Source organism: Heteronotia binoei, chromosome 21 (genome assembly GCF_032191835.1).
Source record: "Heteronotia binoei isolate CCM8104 ecotype False Entrance Well chromosome 21, APGP_CSIRO_Hbin_v1, whole genome shotgun sequence".
NCBI lineage: Eukaryota > Metazoa > Chordata > Lepidosauria > Squamata > Gekkonidae > Heteronotia > Heteronotia binoei.
In genome coordinates this window covers 23,136,462-23,152,172 of record NC_083243.1, presented here as the reverse complement: position 1 = coordinate 23,152,172, position 15,711 = coordinate 23,136,462, and the positions used below count along the sequence as shown (strand labels likewise).

The 15,711-nt window shown below is 48.3% G+C and overlaps 1 protein-coding gene across 1 annotated transcript in view; it reads left to right on the top strand.

Annotated features, from left to right (window-relative positions):
• LOC132590082 (heat shock 70 kDa protein-like) overlaps positions 1–15,511 on the top strand; it is a 283,440-nt gene extending 267,929 nt beyond the window's left edge. The window contains exon 2 of the transcript XR_009556641.1: positions 15,502–15,511. The gene's annotated coding sequence lies outside the window, so the exon portion shown is untranslated. The remainder of the gene's footprint in view (positions 1–15,501) is intronic.
• The last annotated feature ends 200 nt before the right edge of the window (positions 15,512–15,711 follow it).

Genomic DNA, 15,711 nt, shown 5'->3' with positions numbered 1-15,711 from the left:
CAAAAAGAAAGCCCTGCTAATATGCAAAGGAATTCCTGCTACGAAAAAAGCTCCGAGTATAATATTGTACAGTCCACCTTCCGAAGCAGCCATTTTCTCCAGGCAAACTGTTCTCTGTCACCTGGAGATCAGTTCTCATCCCAGGAGATCTCCAGCCACCACCTGAGTGCTCCCCAGTGTGGCAGGTAGTTCTCTCTCTGCTCCTATCAAAGCCATTTTCTCAAGTTAATCTCTGGATATCGATATTTTCTCCTTGGACTCAAGGGATGCTACACAGTGTGACTGGAATTAGACCATTCTGGATCTGATCATGGCAACCCACAGTATTCTATCTTAATACCAGTTCTCTCCATAAATTCTGTTTATAATGACTCTGGGACATTGGGTGGATTTGTACATAGCTGCCATCTTCTGTACATTTTATTTAAGTTGCAAGGAAATGCTGTGTTGAACTTGCAGAAGCAATTTTATAAATATTCAGATGCTGCATTTAGTAACGTTATTAACGGGGCTAAGAAGTCGTTATGGATGACTGAGGGGTGACTATCGAGCCACATTTTGTTCAAAAATTGGTTTTACAGAACAGTGTAACCCTGTCAAAAGAAGGAGTTGATTCTTGGGAATGTTCTTATATTAAGCCCCCCTTATATTAAGCCACCCCTGCCGTAGAAGAACCTGAAAAGTTCCTGAGGTTATGTACCTCTGGAGCTTATTTGGTTTGGGCTGCATTCAGATATGATGATAAACTGTGGTGTGTTCTAATTATCATGCCAGATGTATGTAACAAATTTTGATGTGCATACTGGTCTCCTTTCTGCTTCCCAGCAGAGAGGACATCCTAAAAGAGGTTGGAGCTGCTCGACAAACTGAGGTTTGTTGAGTTCACATATCACAACAAACCACAACTATCGTATTTTCCACAAAGGAAGATGACCGCGTTTGTAAGATGAACACCCTTTTTTGAGCCTGTGAGCACATTTGGAATTCTGACACAGCATGGTGGACACAGTGACAAAATGGCTACCTCAGGAGGCGGAGCCAGCCAGGAAACGATTGCCACAGCTTCACTTTAGTACCACAGTGAGGATCCTTGGGCTGTAGTGGCAGCTGCCGCCAAAGCAACATTTTAAAAAATTAGCACAGCCAATTAAATCTCAGCTAGCCTTGCTAGGCAAAAGCCCTATCTGGCCCCGCCCACTCCCTAAAAAATTTGGCAGCCATCCGGGGTGGAATTCTAGCAGGAGCTCCTTTGCATATTAGGCCACACACCCTTGATGTAGCCAATCCTCCAAGAGCTTACAAAAAAGAGCCTTGTAAGCTCCCGGAGGATTGGCTACATCAGGGGTTTTATGTGAACCCATTAATCCTAATAGCCATTGGGCTACAGGCAGCCAATTGAGGGTTGCTCAAACCCTGGTTTATAAACCACAGTTTCTTCAGATGTCTCAATACAGCCTCAGGAGGCACATACATTTGGAGATAAGGTTACCGTATCTTCAAAAGAGAGCCAGTTTGGTGTAGTGGTTAAGTGTGCAGACTCTTATCTGGGAGAACCGGGTTTGATTCCCCACTCCTCCACTTGCACCTACTGAAATGACCCTGGGTCAGCCATAGCTCTCGCAAGAGTTCCCTTGAAAGGGCAACTTCTGGGAGAGCTCTCTTGGCCCCACCTCCCTCACAGGGTGTCTGTTGTAGGGAAGGAAGGTAAAAGGAGATTGTAAGCCACTCTGAGACTCGGATTCAGAGAGAAGGGTGGGCTATAAATCTGTGGTCTTCTTACCGAGAAAACCTTACCCTCCAATCGTGTCCACCCTTGGTAAGAGAGGTATTGCCTACCTGCTAGAACAGGGGTGTCAAACATGCAACCTGGGGGCCAAATCAGGCCCACGGAGGGCTCCTACCAGGCCCCCAAGCAACTGGCTGTCATCTGCTTCCTTCTCCCTCTCTCTTGCTTCCTTCTGCATCACAGCTTGCTTTGCAAGACTTGCTCAATCACACAGGAGCTGTGACTGGCCCAAGCTACAGAGCTAAACCTCTATTTTCTTCATTGGCTGAGGCTCCATTTTTGAAGGAAGGGGAAGGCAAAGCTTGCTTTACCAGGCTCTTTCAACCTCACAGGAGAGCTAGTAAGCCAAGCCTCTCTTCCTTCTATTGGTTGAGGCCTCTCCCTCTCCTCATCCCCTGGGGGAAGGAAGGAAAGAGCCAGAGCTTCCTTTGTCCAGTTCCCTGGATCCCATGGGAGAGATACAAAGAAAGCATCTTTAAGACCAACGAGTGCTGATGTTTTAAGCATGTTTTAAGTTTTTTTTTAAAAAAACCTTTTATTGTGTTTGTCTGCGTCCTTTATAAACTTCATGTCTCTGCTACCTAATCTTAAATAGGTACACACATGGCCCGGTCTGACATGGCCCAGCCCAGCCCAACAAGGTCTAATTTATGTCAGATTCGGCCCTCATAAATGAGTTTGACACCCCGTGCTAGAGTGTCTAAATGGAACATGGGTAAATGGAACACTAAAAACTGGGGCAAGAGGGGCTGTGGTGGGGGGGAAAGAGCTGCAGCTGATGGGTTAAGCAGAGTAAATGTATAGTAAACACGATGGCGTTGGAGAGGTAAAAGCCATGGAAATTAAGATGAGCCTGCCCAGGTGGCTGAGTTTACGCTAGCGGTGGTTGCCGTCTAGTTCTTCCTCCCCCTTTCTAGTGGCCATATGCAAAAGAATCCTGCACTTCTTCTTGTGTCTGAGAGAGCGCCTCCAGCTGCTCAACCCTCCACGGCAAGCCCTCAAGCATCTGGCTTTTGTACAGCCCGGCGGTTGCTACCATCCCAAGACTGAAGTGGGGACTCCCAAGCTGAGGCTTACTAAACATGTTCTGTGAGTCGCTGGCTTACATGGGTAACTAATGCCATAAACTGGTTCCAAGTGGACTGCTAATAATTTGACAACCAAACTGTCTCTAGCTTTGTACATATCTATGCTACCTGAGTCCAATAAACTTGCTTGTATTTAATACACTTGCGAGTCTGTCTTTGGGAAAGAAAACAATGCAAGAACTTCTTGGCATAAGAATATCAGAAGAGCCCTGCTGAATGAGACCAGTGGTCCATCTGGTCCAGTATCCTGTCTCACAGTGGCCAACCAGTTCCTCTGGAGGCCCAACAACAGGGTATGTAAGTCGGGGCCTTTCCCTGATAAGAACATAAGAGCCCTGCTGGATCAGACCAGTGGTCCATCTGATCCAGCATCCTGTCACACAGTGGCCAATCAGTTCATTTGGAGGTCTAACAACAGAGCATATAGGACAAGGCCTTCATGAGAACATCAGAAGAGCCCTGCTGGATCAGACCAGTGGTCCATCTAGTCCAGCATCCTGTCTCACACAGTGGCCAATCAGTTCCCCTGGAGGTCTAACAACAGGGCATATAGGACAAGGCCTTCATGAGAACATCAGGAGAGCCCTGCTGGATCAGACCAGTGGTCCATCTAGTCCAGCATCCTGTCTCACACAGTGGCCAATCAGTTCCTCTGGAGGTCTAACAACAGGGCATATAGGACAAGGCCTTCATGAGAACATCAGGAGAGCCCTGCTGGATCAGACGAGTGGTCCATCTAGTCCATCATCCTGTCTCACACAGTGGCCAATCAGTTCCTCTGGAGGTCTAACAACAGGGCATATAGGACAAGGCCTTCATGAGAACATCAGAAGAGTCCTGCTGGATCAGACCAGTGGTCCATCTAGTCCAGCATCCTGTCTCACACAGTGGCCAATCTGGAGGTCTAACAACAGGGCATATAGGACAAGGTCTTCATGAGAACATTAGAAGAGCCCTGCTGGATCAGAATAAGTGGTCTACCCAGTCCAGCATCCTGTCTCACACAGCAGATAAGTAGTTCCTCTGAAGGTCTAACAACAGGACACTGCTATAAGAGCAGGAGTGCCCGTATTTATGCCGGGATTCTTACTTTTGGCTTAAATAGTAGCTTTCGGGTTGTGTTCTAGGGGGAACAGAGGTATTTTTTTCCCCGGGGGGCAGGGGATGAAGCTTCTCTGGATTGGTAATGCCAGACAGTGGGTTGTATCCTAACTCTCCATTAGTAGTGGCACTTTCTTCCATCTGAAAGAGCCTTCCTACAGCGCAAGAGGCTCAGGACCTGTTCCTCCAAACAAAGACAGTTGGGTGACAAAGTTAGCATTCAGGTGAGGTCTTACCAGAAGAGTTTCTGAGCTACAGAGCAACGTTAGAGTCCAGTGGCACCTTCAAGACCAACACAATTTAATCCTCTGCATAAGCTTTCGTGTGCACGCACGCTTCTTCTGGTACATTGAAACGGAACAGAACGAAGATTGAGTGCGAGGGCACCTTTAAGACCAACAAAATTTAATTCTGCACATAGGCTTTTGTGTGCCCGTGAAAAACTTTGCCCAGCAGCTTATGCCCAGAAATAAACTACGTTGGTCTTAAAAGGTGCCCCTGGACACAAACTTTGCTCTGTTGTTTCAGACCAGCATGGCTGTCCTCCTGAATCATCCTGCTGAGTTCTTTGACTTTAATGGATATAGAAAGATGCAGGGGTTGTTTTGTAGAAGACTAGGTGGCGGAACTCATTAGCATATGCCCTCCCAGCCAAAAGCAAGCCGATGCAAGAAAGGAGAGCCCCAGGCGAGTGAAGCCTGCTTGGGCTGCCTAGAGATCCAATCAAAAGACCAGCAAGCCACCCACCACCCAAAATCGCATAAGAAGTGGAGAAAGGGTGGCGCGGGCTTCTCCAGGGGTTAACGAGGGCTGCTGGCGGCATAGCAAAGCACCTGGTGGCTGGCTGCCCGCTCTCCTAATCTAGGGATTGTTATGCAGCTGCACCTACTATTCAGTGGACAAGGTAGGTGGAGAGGAAGAGGGGGAACCCTGAGGTTCAGGAGCTGTGCTCCTGTGAGCTCCTGCTGAATCAGAGGTCTGGAAGGATGTGACTCTATTTAGGATTGCACTGTTAAGTACCTAATCCCATTCAGGCGCTTTCTAGCTGCTCTCTTTTCCTTCCTGCCCCCTCTCTCCTGTTTTACAAAGTCTAGTTTCAGTCATGTTGTCACTTCGCTTTACCACTTAGATTGCAGCACAGAAAGAAGAGTCCAAACATAAATAATGTGTTCGTTTCTGAAGGTACATGTCTATTAAGATGACAGTTTAGCTGTCAAGAAGAACCCCAAAAAATCTTCTAATGTGTCATTCCAAGACAAGTTCATACATTTCCTCTTACAGGGGGGAAAAACCTGCAGCAATTACCCTCCTTAGCAGAGGCGGTTTAGCTGAGAAAGATTTGATCTCCAGCGAATGGATCGATGCTTCCTTTTCCCATCTCTCTGGCAGAGAAGACATCGTAATTTCTCTGGCTCGTTGTGATTTTACTTAACGTTCCCAGCTTCTTTTGGGGTCAATACTTGGCAAATTGGCGAACAGCTTTTGACAAGGTCATTTTTCCTTGAAAGGAGAGCTTGTGATCTCTTTTTGTTTGCAAATCTACACTGCGAAAAAGGAGAGGAGCAAACAGCCAGCCAGAGAGGAGGGGTGGGGAGTGGCATTTAAGTCAGAACCAATCTCGGGCAACCACAGATTTTCCAGGCAAGGTTTGCCATTAGCTGCTTCTGCCTACTGACCCTGCGATTCTTTGGTGATCTCCTACCCAAATACTAATCAGGGCCGACCCTGCTTAGCTTCTGAGATCTGAAGAGATCAGGCTAGCCTGGACCAGCCAGATCATGTGTGTGTGTGTGTGTGTGCAAACCACTGTCTACTTACAGTTGACTTATGGCAGGGGTGGCCAAACTTGCTTAATGTAAGAGCCATATAGAATAAACATGAGGTGTTTGAGAGCCACAAGACAGGAAGGGAGGGACGGAAGGAAGGAAGGAAGGAAGGAAGGAAATAGATGAGGGGGAGAGAGGTGGAAAGAAAGCAACTTTAACGTCACATGCATTCTCCAAGTCATTTGCTGGCATGGCTTGGAGAAATGATTTAAAGAGAGAAATGCCTTTTCTAAGCCAGCCAATGGGGGCAGCGGGGGCTTCGAGAGCCACACAATATGTGTGAAAGAGCCACATGTGGCTCCTGAGCGGCAGTTTGGCCACCCCTGAGTTATGGCAACCGTATAGGGTTTTCAAGGCAAGAGATGAACAGCGGCAGTTTGCCACTGCCTTCCTCTGCTTAGCAGTCCTGGGCTCACTTCATGGTCTCTCATCCAAGTACTAACCAGGGCCGACCTTACTTAGCAGGGCTTTTTTGGGTAGCAGGAACTCCTTTGCATATTAGGCCACACACCCATGATGTAGCCAATCCTCCTGGAGCTACACCCCCTGTAAGAAGAGCCCTGTAAACTCTTGGAGGATTGGCTACATCAGGGATGCGTGGCCTAATATGCAAAGGAGTTCCTGCTACAAAAAAAAGCCCTGATACTCACCTTGATAGATTAATAGCCCAGTTCAATATGGTGAAGCGTCATGATGTGAGGTACAGACATGCAGTCATGAGGTTTGCCCACAAGATGGCGCCATTTCCTCTGGAGAGGTTTTCCCACTTGGTCACTTCAATCAAGTCACTATGTCATGATTTTTTTAAAATTAAATTTGTTTTAAGGCATCTGCAAGTTTACCTGCGCTTTTCAAAGTATGAAACTAGTCTGAGGTATGCTTTCACTTATACATCACATAAGCAACAGAGATTTTTTCCCCCTACTTGCTCATTTGTCAAGAAAACATTAAGTGGTTCAAAGCCCTTGAAAGTACTTACACGAATAGGAATGAGATAAGACAGGTGATCTTTGCTTCTTAACAGAAGGGTGAAAGATGTTTCTAGAAAGAGAGCAGAGGTGCTCAGACAAGAGCAGACTGCAGGGCTTTTGTTAAAGCAGGAACACACAGGAACGCAGTTCTGGCTGGCTTGGTGTCAGGGGTGTGTGGCCTAATATGCAAATAAGTTCCTGCTGGTCTTTTTCGACAAAAAAGCCCTGTGAAACAATGATGATGTCAGGGGTGTGGTCTAATATGCAGATGAGTTCCTGCTGGGCTTTTTCTACAGAAAAGCCCTGTGAAACAATGGTGATGTCAGGGGGTGTGGTCTAATATGCAAATGAGTTCATGCTGGAATTCCCCACCACCACCAAAAAAACCCAACAGCTCTGGCAGACGGTGTTTGCCAAAGGGGAAGAAGTGCAGCTTCACTTTATGCAAAGTGAAAAGTGATGTGACTTATTGACACACAGAAATCATGGGCTTGGCCAGATGGTGTCCATCCTGCTGTCATCCTGTCTTTCCTCCATGATACATGAAGTTGACTTTTACTGAATCAGACCATTAGAGTCCGTATGGCCTACTATTAGGGGAGAGACGGTGGCTCAGTGGTAGAGCATCTGCTTGGTAAGCAGAAGGTCCCAGGTTCAATCCCCGGCATCTCCAACTAAAAAGGGTCCAGTCAAATAGGCGTGAAAAAACTCTGCATGAGACCCTGGAGAGCCGCTGCCAGTCTGAGTAGACAATACTGACTTTGATGGACCCAGGATCTGATTCAGTATAAGGCAGCTTCTTATATCATATGTTCATGTTCATATTACTGGCAACTGCTCTCCAGGGTCTCGGTTAGAGGTTCATATCATCTACTATCTGCCCTTTTCAATTGGAAATGCTGGGGATAGAACCTGGGACCTTCTGCATGCCAAGCAGGGGCTCTTTCGCTAAGCCACAGCCCTTCCATGGTCTGTACTAGGAATTACAAACATCTCGATAGTAAAACCATAGAGATGCTTGAAATTCCTGGAGTGTCTTGACGTGATTTCCTGTTTCAAAGCAATAAGTGACTTCCAAGAAGTCTCTGTCCCCTCAGTACTCCAGGGAATTGTCAGTCAAGGGTGGGCCTCCCTAAGATGGTGTCCATATGTTTGAGCAAGAAAGTTTACATAAGGACAGTGTTGCACATCGGGTTGCCAAGTCCAATTCAAGAAATATCTGGGGACTTTGGGGGTGGAGCCAAGAGCAAGGTTGTGACTCCAAAGGTAATTGAACTCCAAAGGGAGTTCTGGCCATCACATTTAAGGGGACAGCACATCTTTTAAATGCCTTCCCTCCTTTGGAAATAATGAAGGATAGGGGCGCCTTCTTTTGGGGCTCATAGAATTGGACCCCCTGGCCCAATCCTTTTGACACATGGAGGATATTTTGGAGAGGGGCCCTGGATGCTATGCTGCAAATTTGGTGCTTCCTCCTCAAATAACAGCTCTCCTAGAGCCCATATACCTGCAGATCAATTCTCCATTATATATTATTCCCTATGGAAACCGATTCCCCTAGGGAATAATAGAGTGTCCTGCAGATAATTCCCTCCCCCCCTTTTCTGATGTCCCTAAAGCAGGGGGAAGGCCTCCAAACCGGGGGACCCCCTGGCCTGCCCCCACCTGGGGATTGGCAACCCTAGTTGCACACGATCAGGCCCCTATCGCTATAAGACGGCTTTGTATGTTTCTAACGAACACGGTCCTTCCTGTTCCTACATAGCTAGGAAGCATCCAAAGGAATTCTCATTTACAAAAGATCTTTGATCAATGTCTAGGGCAGTCCTTCCTCTGTGTCCATTTTCACAGGAGCGTTGGATGGGCTTGTTTGCTTTTCCATCACCTAGGGTTGCCAAGTCCAATTCAAGAAATATCTGGGGACTTTGGGGATGGAGCCAGTAGATGTTAGGGGTGGAGCCAAGATTAAGGCTGTGACAAGCATAACTGAACTCCAAAAGGAGTTCCGGCCATCACATTTAAAGGGACGGCACACCTTTTCAATGCCTTCCTTCTAGGGTTGCCAAGTCCAATTAAAGAAATATCTGGGGACTTTGGGGGCGGAGCCAGGAGACGTTAGGGGTGGAGCCAAGATCAAGGCTGTGACAAGCATAACTGAACTCCAAAGGGAGTTCTGGCCATCACATTTAAAGGGACGGCACACCTTTTCAATTCCTTCCTTCCATAGGAAATAATGAAGGATAGGGGCACCTTCTTTTGGGGCTCATAGAATTGGACCCCCTGGTCCAATCGTTTTGAAACTTGGGGGGTATTTTGGGGAGAGGCACTAGATGCTGTACTGAAAATTTGGTGCCTCTACCCCCAAAAAAACAGCCCCTCCCCCAGAGCCCCAGATACCCGCAGATCAATTTTCCATTATTTTCTATGGGAATAAATCTCCATAGGGAATAAAAGAGTTCCCAGCAGACATTTCCCTCCCCTCCCCCCGCTTTCTGATGACCCTGAAGCGGGGGGAGAGCCTCCAAACCGGGGGATCCCCTGCCCCCACCTGGGGATTGGCAACCCTACCATCACCTGAATGGAATGTTTACTTGGCTTCGAAAGGGCAGTCCCTGTGGAAATGACCCCCTTTCCCTTTCTGTGCTGCCCTGGCAGCATTCATTACCAGCAGGGCTTTTTTTTTTTTACAGCAGGAACAACTTTGCCTATCAGGCCACACACCCCTGATGCAGCCAATCCTCCTGGAGCTCACAATAGGCCCTGTACGAAGAGCCCTGTAAGCTCCAGGAGGATTGGCTACATCAGGGGGTGTGGCCTAATATGCAAAAGAGCTCCTGCTACACACACAAAAAAAGCCCTGATTGACAGGGAAATCACAAGAGACCCTACTGGCCTTGACAATGAAACCTGCCTTTTCTCTTTCTCCTTCCCCTGCAATGCAGAGATGGATAAGGGAAGCTGTGGACACCATATTTGGGCAGAAGCATACACATTCCTTGCAACGTGTCGCCCACTCCAGCCATAGCAAACAACGGAGCTTTCCAGAATAAACGAAGGTTGCTTTGCAGTGGCCGGGAACCCACCTATCTTCTCAATTGTTTCATCTTTCCTTGGGCAGAGAGACATAACAACGGCTCTGATCTCGCCCTGGGGCCTGTTTGCCCAGGTCTTCTTCTCTCCTGTATCTGTTTTTCTCACTGGGGTGGCTCTGGGTATGCATATTTGTTCTGGATACTCGCTGTGCTGAGCTTTTCCTGAGCCTGTTGACTTTCCCTCCGCAGCTTCGCTTCGAGCCTGGCTATAAAACCCTGAGCTATAAATAATAGATTGGAGCCGCTGGCATCTTCCAGTAAACCGTGCGGCCTCTGCCTGGCTCTTCATCCCTGAATGATGCTGAGACTGCTTGTACTGCAGCACTTAATATAGGTGAGGAGGAGGGGGGAAGAAGTTTTACACGCCACCGATTCTTTGCTCAGCTCTGTAGGGATGAATTAGACGCTCCGGGCTCAAAAGCTGGCAACAGGCATAATAGAAGCCCAGCAGGAACTCATTTGCATATTAGACCACACACCCCTGACATCACCATTGTTTCATGCAGGGCTTTTTAGTGGAAGAAGTCCGCAGGAACTCATTGGCATATCAAGCCACACCCCTGACATCGCCATTGTTTCACACAGGGTTCTTTTGTAGAAAAAAAGTCCAGCAGGTGCTTAGTTTGCATATTAGGCCACACCCCCAGATGTCACCATTGTTTCACACAGGGCTTTTGCGTAGAAAAAGCCAGCAGGAATCATTTGCATGTTAAGCCACACCCCCAATGCCACCATTGTTTCACACACGGCTTTTCTGTAGAAAAAGCTCAGCAGTTACTCATTTCCACATTAGGCCACACCCCCCTGACACCAAGCCAACCGGAACTGTGTTCCTGTGCATTCCGTGCTCAAAAAAAAAGCCTTGAATAGAAAACTTTGCCAAAACTGTTTCCCTTGGTCTGTATGCTTCGTTCACAGGGCCAGCCCTAGACTGTCTGGCACCCTAGGCAAGGCTAACCTCTGCCCCCCCTCCCCCCTGTACACTCATGAGTCACATGGAGGGGGATACCCAATATGGTACCCTCAGAAGGCCGATGCCCTAGGCAATCGCCTAGTTTGCCTAGATGGCCCTGGTCATTCACTAGAAAATGCCAGCCTCCAGGAAGGACCTGGGCAGGGCTTTTTTTGTAGCAGGACCTCCTTTTGCGTACTTAGGCCACGCCCCCCCTGAAGTAGCCAATCCTCCTGGAGCTTACAGTAGGCCCTGTAAGAAGAGCCCTGTAAGCTCTTGGAGGATTGGCTACATCAGGGGGGCGTGGCCTAATACGCAAAGGAGCTCCTGCTACAAAAAAAAAAAAGACCTGGGCCTGGGGATCCGCCCCCTGAGCTGCATCTCATCTCCAGAGATCAGTTCCCCTAGGAGAAAATGGAATGTTTTGGGGGGTGGATTCTGCGGCGTCTGCACCCCACCAAGGTCTCTGTCCTCCCCACAACTCCAGGAGTTTCCCCATCTGGAGCTGGCAGCCTTGCCCTCCCCCCCGCCCCATACCCTGTCAATGGCCAGGGGGCCCTGGCAGCCATATGTTCACCAGCTCTGAAAAGTGTTTCTACAGCAAGGTAAGAAAAGCTCCACCGGATCAGTCCAAAGGTCCATGCAGTTTGAGCGTCTTGTTTCCCCAGTGGCCAATGAGATGTCCCCTAAAAGACCCAGAGAAGCAGCACAGAAGACAAAGACTGCCAATGACATCGCCACAACCAGGGGTGGAATTCTAGCAGGAGCTCCTTTGCATATTAGGCCACACCCCACCTGTTGTAGCCAATCCTCCAAGCGCTTACAAGGCTCCTTTTTGTAAGCTCTTGGAGGATTGGCTACATCAGGAGGTGTGGCCTAATATGCAAAGGAGCTCCTGCTAACATTTCACCCTTGGCCACAACCAACACTCACCTGACTCAAAGGGTTGTTGTTTTAAGGATAAAGTGAAGGAAAGGGAAACAGTGTAAACCAGAGCTTTTTTTTGTAGCAGGAACTACAAAATGATTTGCATATTAGGCCATACCCTTCTAATGTAGCCAGTCCTCCAAGAGCTTACAGTAGGCCCTGGAGGCACAAAAGGATACAAGAGCATGGAAATAATATGGACTATCTGGCAAAAGCAAACTTTTTTTTCAGTGCTTTGTTCCAGGGTTGCCAACTCTGGGTTGGGAAATACCTGGAGATTTGGGGGTGGATCCTGGAGAGGGTTGGGGAAGGGAGGGGCCTCAGCAGGGTACAATGCCATAAAGTCCACCCCTCCAAAGCAGCCATTTTTTCCTTCAGGGGGAACTGATAAGAACATAAGAGAAGCCATGTTGGATCAGGCCAGTGGCCCATCCAGTCCAACACTCTGTCACACAGTGGCCAAAAAAACCCCAGGTGCAATCAGGAAGTCCATCAGTGGGGTCAGGACACTGGAAGCCCTCCCACTGTTGCCCCTCCCAAGCCACCAAGAATACAGAGCATCGCTTGCCCCAGTCAGAAACCTTTTTCGCACACAGCTTACCTTGCAGTCACAATCCTGTTCCCTCCTGTTTGTCAGATTTCCCACCATCTGCGCCAGAGTTACAGGAAGTGCCGTGGCTTTTGCATAGCAAACGTAAACTGGGTTTTAGCGGTTTACGTTTGCTACACAAAAGCTGCGGCACTTCCTGTAACTTCGGTGCAGATGGTGGGAAATCCAACCAGACGCTGCGGAGGGGAACAGGATTGTGACTGCGAGGTGAGCTGTGTGCGAAAACTGTCAGAGAGTTCCAACAATACACTGTGGCTAATAGCCACTGATGGACCTCTGCTCCATATGTTTATCCAGTCCCCTCTTGAAGCTGGCTATGCCTGTAGCCGCCACCACCTCCTGTGGCAGTGAATTCCACGAGTTAATCACCCTTTGGGTGAAGAAGTCCTTCCTTTTATCCGTTCTAACCCGACTGCTCAGCAATTTCATTGAGTGCCCACGAGTTCTCCTATTGTGAGAAAGGGAGAAAAGGACTTCTTTCTCTACCTTCTCTATCCCGTGCAAAATCTTGTAAACCTCTATCACAGAGGTCCTCAAACTTTTTAAATAGGGGGGCCAGTTCACTGTCCCTCAGACTGTTGGAGGGCCGGACTGTTGTGGTGGCTGCTGTTACTGTACAAGGCCGCGGGCCGTCAGTTCTCCGTCTTCTGCATCTCTCTCCCTTCCCCACACCACACACCCCAGCCTGGGAACTCACCTCACCTTGGTATCGCCTCACACTCTGTCTCTGCCGCCTCAGCCAGTGCCGGAAGTGTGCATTGCTAACGTGAGTTTAGGTCAAACATCACTTCTGGTCTGATTTTGCCATAACCCGGCGGGCCGCATAAACGTCCTCAACAGGCCGCATCTGGCCCGCGGGCCGTAGTTTGAGGACCCCTGCTCTATCATGTCATCCATCAGTTGAAGTTTCTCAAAGCTAAAGAGCCCCAAGCATTTAAACCTTTCTTCATAGGGAAAGTGTTCCAACTCTTTAATCATTTCTAGTTGCCATTTTCTGCACTTTTTCCAGTGCTATAATATCTTTTTTGAGGTGTGGTGACCAGAATTGTACACAGTACTCCAAATGAGGCCACACCATCGTTTATACAGGGGCATTATGATACTGGCTGATTTGTTTTCAGTTCCCTTCCTAATAATTCCCAGCATAGCATTGGCCTTTTTTATTGCTGTCACACACTGTCTCGACATTTTCAGTGATCTTGGTTGTCTGGAGATTGGCTGTAATGGCAGGAGAGCTTCAGGAGCCACCTGGAGAGCTGGCAACCCTAACAGTTGCAAAGCGAACAGCAAAGCAAACAGAAGGTGAACAGCAAAACCGGAGAGAGTTCATGGCAGCCTGAGGTAAAAGTGTGAGACCATGAATGGGTTTGTACCACTTGAGTTTAATAAACTGTCGGAACTTGACATTTGAACTTGAAACTGTACAGGCTTAGGAATGCATGCAGAAATCTTCAGCATAAATGAGGGGCGGGTGGGTTCCTGTGTGTATATAAAACAGGGGTGTACAGCCGTTTTCAACTAGAAAGCCAAACCGACCCGAAATTCAGAGCAGGGAGAACAGCAACAAGCTCATATACGAGAATTCATTTGCCTAGCTGGAACGATTAAAACGGGACATTACCAATAAATGACAGGTTGCTTAACAACTCATCAAGTTGTCGCAGGCCAGACCCTGGTAGCTGCACGTCTTTTATTAGGACGAGTTCTACAATAAGTAGTAAATATGCACAGAAACAACTTGTGCTTGGGGGATCAGCCAAAATGCAGGAACAGCATAGAGGAGGGCTGGCCCACTTCTAGGTGGGGCCTGGAGTTCTCCTGGGCTTAAAATTCCAGATTTATACATGTTACGAGTACAGAACTTGCTTAAAAGAGCAAATGTGGGGGGGGGGGGTCCCTTCCAGCTCCATGATTCTATGAACACACCAGTATTAGTGCTTGGTGTTTATAAAGTGTTTTTTTCTGATGTGTTCCACATGTACGATCTCAGCAAGACAAATTGGTATTAAAGGGAAAGGGGTGGGTGGGAGGGCTGAGATTTAGAAACAGGAAGATTATGGGTCCGCTGAGATTTGAATGGAGGACTCGGCATGTGATTTATGCCCACAACTGCTAGGCTGCATTCCAGTTTCCCTGCCTCCTCCATGGATTCTCTCAGCAGGTCAGTAAGTCATCTACGGTTTCTTCTCCTCAAACAACAAACCTCCGAGGCAAAACCGACCACGTCCCAGAATGCAGCGCTCCGATTATTGTCATGGGCGACCTGACAGGAACATCTCACGTCTATGTAGGGCTGCCAGGTTCCCTCCCTCCCCCAGCCATTAGCTGAGGACAGGAGTGGAGCGTGGCCAGATCCAAGCTGGGAAAGAAGAAGAAGATGATGATGATGACTGATATTGGATTTATATCCCACCCTCCACTCCAAATCTCAGAGTCTCAGAGCAGCTCACAATCTCCTTTACCTTCCTCCCCCGCAACAGACACCCTGAGATGTGGGTGGGGCTGAGAGAGCTCTCCCAAGAAGCTGCCCTTTCTAAGGACAACTCCTGCAAGAGCGATGGCTGACCCAAGACCATTCCAGCAGCTTGCAAGTGGAGAGAGTGGAGAATCAAACCCGGTTCTCCCAAATAAGAGCCTGTGCACTTAAGCATTACACCAAACTTCTGGAGATTGGGGGATGGAGCCTGGGGAGGACAGAGACCCTTGGTAGGGTACAATGCTGAACTAGTCCACCTTTCAAAGCATCCATTTTCTCTAGGGGAACCAATCTCTGTAGTCTGGAGAGGAGCTGTAATTCTGGGGGGTTCCCAGGTCCCACCTGAAAGCTGGCATCTCTAAGCCCAGGGCTTTTTCTTTTTTTTTTTGCATATTAGGCCACACCCCCTGACACCAAGCCAGCCGGAACTGCATTCCTGTGTGTTCTTGCTCAAAAAAAAAAAAGCCCTGACTAAGCCCCATCTTCAGAGAGCTACATCTTCTGCCTGTTTGTTTTGAAGTCCAGTTCAAGAGGCTGTTTTTGGCCTTTAAACCACTTCACAATTGTAAAGTTCCCTGCCCTCCACTTCCCGAAGGAAAGCTTACAATTGCCTTCCCTTCATCTCCCACAACAGACACCCTGTGAAGTAGGTGGGGCTGAGAGAGCTCTGAGCTGCCGAGAGAACTGGGAATGACCCAAGGTCACCCAACAGCTGCGTGTGGAGGAGTAGGGAATCAAACTCGCAGCTCTTAACTATCAAACTGGCTCCCTATTGGCTGTTCCCCAGCTTTAGGCAGCCCACCTGACATCAATCAGAGCTCGTTTGGTTTCCCATAGAACAGGCTTAAAGGGGGGGGACCAGTTTTCCCCCTGTAATGGGAG